The 6,000-nt window shown below is 33.0% G+C and overlaps 1 protein-coding gene across 2 annotated transcripts in view; it reads left to right on the top strand.

Annotated features, from left to right (window-relative positions):
* The first annotated feature begins 981 nt into the window (after nt 1-981).
* The window catches only part of LOC139489586 (receptor-type tyrosine-protein phosphatase T-like), a 50,522-nt gene continuing 45,503 nt past the window's right edge, over nt 982-6,000 (top strand). For both annotated transcript variants that reach the window (XM_071276176.1, XM_071276166.1), the window contains exon 1: nt 982-1,122. The gene's annotated coding sequence lies outside the window, so the exon portion shown is untranslated. The remainder of the gene's footprint in view (nt 1,123-6,000) is intronic.

The following is a 6,000-nucleotide window of genomic DNA, read 5'->3' as shown; positions in this document are numbered from 1 at the left end:
AACCCAACAACAGGTTGTCCGATTTGTCTGAAACTTGCAGGGCAGATAGATATTGACCTGATAAACAATTTAACCCCAGTCAGATTTGCTCTTAATGCTTTGGTTTCAGAGATATAAGCCAAAATCTACATTTTACCTCTATGTACTATTTTTAGCCATGTCGGCCATCTTGGTTGATTGTCCGGGTCATCGGACACATTTTTAAAATTAAATACCCCCATGATGATTGTCCGGGTCATCTTTGGTTAAATTTGGCCCAGTAGTTTCAGAGGAGAAGATTTTTTTAAAAGATTACTAAAATTTTAGAGAATGGTTAAAAATTTAATATAAAGGGCAATAACTCTTCAAGGGGTCATTTGACAATTTTGGTCATGTGTCTTATTTTTAGATCTTACTTTGCTGAACATTATTGCTGTTTACAGTTTATCTCTATCTATAATAATATTCAAGATAATAATCAAAAACTGCAAAATTTCCTTAAAATTACTAATTCTGGGGTAGCAACCCAGCAACGGGTTGTCCGTTTTGTCTGAAAATTAGATCTTGACCTAGATCTTACTACATGTCATATTTGCTCTAAATGCTTTGGTTTCAGAGATATAAGCCAAAATCTACAATTTAACCCCTATTTTCTATTTTTAGCCATGGCCGCCATCTTGGTTTGGTTGTCTGGGTCATAGCACCCATTTTTAAAACTAGATAACCCAATGATGATTGTGGCTAAGTTTGGTTAAATTTGGCCCAGTAGTTTCAGAGGAGAAGATTTTTGTAAAAGTTAACGACGACGGACGACGACGACGGACGACGACGGACACCAAGTGATGAGAAAAGCTCACTTGGCTCTTTTTTGGACTTAGCAACACGAACATCAATTTTATCTCATTTATTTGATTTATTTATCCATGGATGCATTTGATACTCTACCTGATTTTATAGATGATAACTTTAACTAAACTTTCACATAATGCAATGATACACAGTAGTTATTAAAATGTACACTTGACTGGTTTAGGCTAGAATGTTTTCCGATTTAAATTTTATGTAGATTACTTGGAAAAAATACATTTTGTACGAACGCTTGTAATTTGTGTGATTTGGTATATGTAGAACTCATAACACAAGGTATGTAATTTTTCTAGTCAAAATTTATCATATGAGAATCGAAATCTTAAATATATAAACAGCATATAATTTGTTAAACTGTCATTTTAAATTATATAGACGGAAAACAATGTATAAATAAGTGTGTAAAAATACTACAATTCGTAATATAAATTAACTTTAAACGTTCAAAACAACAATGTCTTACGTTTCCTGTTGTTATACATGTGAGACCGCGGAATGATGTTAAAGTAATAATTATTAAGGCAAAATACTCTCGAAATAAATACATGAGCAATTTTCATCTATATTTATTTTAGTCTCTGGATTTGTATGCAACAAAGAGATCGAACACATCGTATATTTGGAATTAAAATCAGTATTTTTCCATTTGATTTCTTTTGACATGTTTGATATGACTTTTCTATATGAACACAGGAACGCTACATTGATGCAGGGTTACGTTATATTTTCTAAAACCAGCGAATGCCATGTTAATAGTCTAGTTTAAATGAGTTACAATAAAGTGTTATGCCCGCGTCACACTGTCCCGATTTTTATATACGATGGACACCCGAATGCGAAAGTTGTAAGTTCGTACGAAGTTGGTCCCGATCTCGTAAAAATACCAAAAAGTGACAGAAGCAAGTACGATGAATGACGAAGTCTATACGATGGTGCCGAAATTATATACGATAGCAAAAGATTGACATACGAAGGTTAACCGAAGACGGATATTTAAGCTTCATATCTCAGCCGAAGCCTACACGATGGATCACGAAGGCTACACGATGGATTACAAAGGCTACACGATGGATTACGATGATGGCGCGATGGCCATACGATGTCTAAAAGACGTCGTGTACAGCTTACGATGCATTTAAATTATATGCCGAAGCCATATTTGTCCCAAATATGTTAACCCCCGGGAGTTCTGGAAGAAAATAGGAAGAATTGGTGTTGGGAATGAAAGACAGAAGAACATTCCAATGGAAGTGTTACATGATGACGGTTCAATTTGTACTAATACTGATGTAGTTCTAAATAAATGGAAAATTTCTTTTGATAATTTATTGAATTGTAAAGATAAAGATAACTTGCCGAATGAAAGTATAACAAATAATATTTCAGATGATTTTTTAGATTGTGAAATTACTATTGATGAAGTTTTAAATGTATTGATTAAAGCAAAAAATGGCAAAGCGCCAGGTATTGATTTGATACCTATAGAATTATATAGAAATGATATACTTTTATATGTTTTACATAATTTATTTAATAAGTGTTTTAAATTTGGTAAAATCCCATCCATGTGGAGTAAAGGGATAATAACACCTATACCTAAGTGTTCTACAGCAGACACTAGGGATCCTTTGTCATATCGGGGCATTACATTGGCACCATGTAGTTATAAATTATTTTGTAGCATTTTAAATAATAGACTAGTATCTTGGTTAAAAACTAAAAATATTTTACACGATGAGCAAAACGGCTTTCGTGGTGGTAGAAGTACTATTGATCATTTGAGTACGCTAACATCGATTATTGAAACCAGAAAATTACGAAAATTATCTACGTTTGCAGTGTTTGTAGATTTTAAAAAGGCATATGACACGGTTAATAGAAATTTATTGTTTAACGATCTTAATGATCTTGGTATAAGTAAACATTTTTTGTGTTTTATTAAAGCTATTTATTCTCAAGTTGAATGTGCTATTAAATTAAATGGGCATATGACTGAATGGTTTAGTGTAAATTCAGGCCTAAAACAAGGCTGTGTTTTGTCGCCAATTTTATTCAATATTTTTATAAACAGCTTAGTTACAAATATTAAAGCATTAAATATTGGTAATGATATTGATGGTGAAAAAGTTGGCATTTTGTTATATGCAGACGACATTGTATTGATTGCAGAGAATGAAAGCGATTTGCAATTACTCTTAGATGTTTTAAATATATGGTGTAAAAATAAGTTATTAAATGTTAATCACGAGAAAACTAAAATTGTACATTTTAGAAATCCTTCTGTACAGCAGACAACAACATTGTTTTTATTTAATGATAAGCAGATATGTATTGTACAATGCTATCAATATCTGGGTTTACTATTAACTGAATTTTTAAATTATGATGTAATGGCTAAAGCTGTAGCCAAATCAGCGAACAGGGCATTAAGTTTGATTATTGTAAAGAGTAAGGCCCATGGAGGTTTCCAGTACAGTACATTTACTAAATTATTTGATAGCCTGGTCTGGCCAGTAATAAGTTATGGTGCAGCCATTTGGGGCACCAGAGATTTTTCATGTATAAATGCTGTCCAGAACAGAGCTATCAGGTCTTTTATGGGTGTGGGTAAATATACCCCAAACGATGCAATTCAAGGGGATATGGGCTGGAGGCCTCCAAGTGTTAAGCAGTGGACTTGTGTTTTTCGACATTGGGCTAGGTGTAACATAATGTGCACAGATAGATTAAATTATAGAATATTTAAATGGTGTTATAGAAATGCTCTTAATAAGAGAAGAAATTGGTGTTTTAGGATTATGTCTAAGTTTAAAGAATGTAATTTAGATTTGTATACTGATTTAAATAATGTACTGTGTAAACAAAATATTATGCAGATAGAAGAATTTTTACTTGATAAGTATATAGAAAACTGGCAAAATAGAATATTAACACAAGATGTTGGTAAAAAATTGCGGACTTATAAATTGTTTAAAGACAGTTACGGAAGTGAATTATATTTATCTAAAAAATTATCTTATAGATATAGAAGTGCTTTTGCTAAATTTAGATGCGGAGTAGCTCCGTTGAGAATTGAAACAGGGCGGTATGAAAATAAAAATGTAGACGAAAGAGTGTGTTTTATGTGTAATGATAACATAGAAGACGAAAAACATGTAATACTATCATGTCCTTTATATGCAGATTTGCGCTTTTGTTTATATAGCGAAGCTATGAAATATAATGTAGATTTCAATGATTTGTCTGATGATGATAAATTTGTTTATTTATTTAAAAACATTAATTGTTATGATGTGGTTGCCAAAACCTGCTTTGATATTTTAAGTAGAAGAAATACCTTTTTATATTCTTAAAATGAAATTATTTTAATAATCGTATGTATTTTAACTAGTTTTATATAGAAATTGTTTTATAGTCTCTCATAATTCTTAATAGAATGGTACTTGTAATTTATATTTGTGTATAATTGTCTGTTTTATAGTGTGTATATACTCTGTATGTACTGTATATTTATGTATTGCAAGTAGTGAGACTTTAATAAAATATTGAATCTGAATCTATGTTACATACGAGGGGATGCCACGCTCGGCATTGCCTTGATTGAACTGTAAAATGTGTGCACTAGTCTGAATAATCACCAATAATTATGCCCATGTTTACTGATCTATCTTAAAGTTAAGGTAATGGGTTCGTTGATCCCTTTATTCAAAAAGAGCTCTTTCACGGAGAATATCATAATAATATAGACAAAAGGAAGGATGTGGGGAAAGCAACAAATGCGGCAAAATATGACATATAGAAAACAAAATGAATATGGAGTAAACATTCGTGTGAAAACAACTCAGACGATACATAAAAAATCAGAATAATGAAGAAAAAGTTGGTTTCCCTATATACGTGTACCTGCAGTGTTGATGTACGAGGCGCGTTTATGATTTTCATTATGTTACTTGATATGAAAAATTGACAAAAAATAATATTTTACTTGTAAAAGTAAATCCTGAGCCTGTAATAGCTGCTCTTCTTGTTCCATTTGAATTAATAGAAACAACGCTGTCGCCTTTCTTGTTCTTATAGAATCATATGATATGAGCTCCATGTTTTGTGAACGTCTTTCTTAACTGTCGTATTAGACTGACCAATGCATATCGCGCATGGCACTTCAAATGTATTTAAGCGCAAAAATTAACTTACATTTAGCTGGATTTATTGCCGTCGTAGTTCCATCTTGTCGCCTTCGTACTTTTATTCGATGGCAACACGACGGAATGACGAGGTCTTCACGAAGTCGTGTTGTCATCGTAAGACCTTCGGGTAGCTTCGTGATTCATTCATGTAGACATCGTAATGTTAAAACTGCCCGATGGAAACGATGGAAACACGAATGCAATACGATGTTCAAAGAAGCATTCCCGGTGACATTACGATGGTGAGGATTGTGATACGAACTCAATACGAACCCTCAACATCGGACGCACCATCGGGGATTTTTTAACATGTTAAAAAATTTATAACCCTTCCCGAAGTTGTCCCCGAAGGCTAGAAAAAGTGGCCGATGGTTAAAGATGGTTAAAGATGGCACTACGAATAGCCCGATCTGGATACGATCAGTCCCGATTTTGAAAATTTCCATAATCTTGTTGCCATCGGCGTAAAAATCGGGACAGTGTGACGCGGGCATTAGGAAAGTCAATAAGTTCTTTGTTGCTAAAAAAAAATCAATCAAATCCACAAAAGATGGCATCTCAAATTATACAAATATTCCTTAACAATTATTTTTACATGAAGGTATCCATGTATTTGATGTCACACATATTTATCAAAAGCAATATTGTTATATGTATTAATTGCTTTGATTATAAACAAGGAGAATCTTATTTGTTACAATACATGTTTTGAGAAAACGTTTTGCAGATTTAGACATTTTGACGGCAACATAGTGGCCTGATCAAGGTTTAGGGTGTTCGTAAAGCATTCTCTATGTTACCTCAGGGGAACATTTTGAGAACACCCCTATCAAGAAAATAATGCATTCGAAACGGATATAACAGTGAATGAGAAACGTCATTTGGGGCTCTCAATTGTGGGTTAATGCGCTGTTAATGTTCTTGCATGGAAAAAGAACCGCAAATCAACAGAGCGTACGCAAACGTA

Source organism: Mytilus edulis, chromosome 1, assembly GCF_963676685.1.
Source record: "Mytilus edulis chromosome 1, xbMytEdul2.2, whole genome shotgun sequence".
In the NCBI taxonomy this organism is placed as follows: Eukaryota; Metazoa; Mollusca; class Bivalvia; order Mytilida; family Mytilidae; genus Mytilus; species Mytilus edulis.
This window is presented reverse-complemented; position numbering and strand designations above follow the sequence as displayed.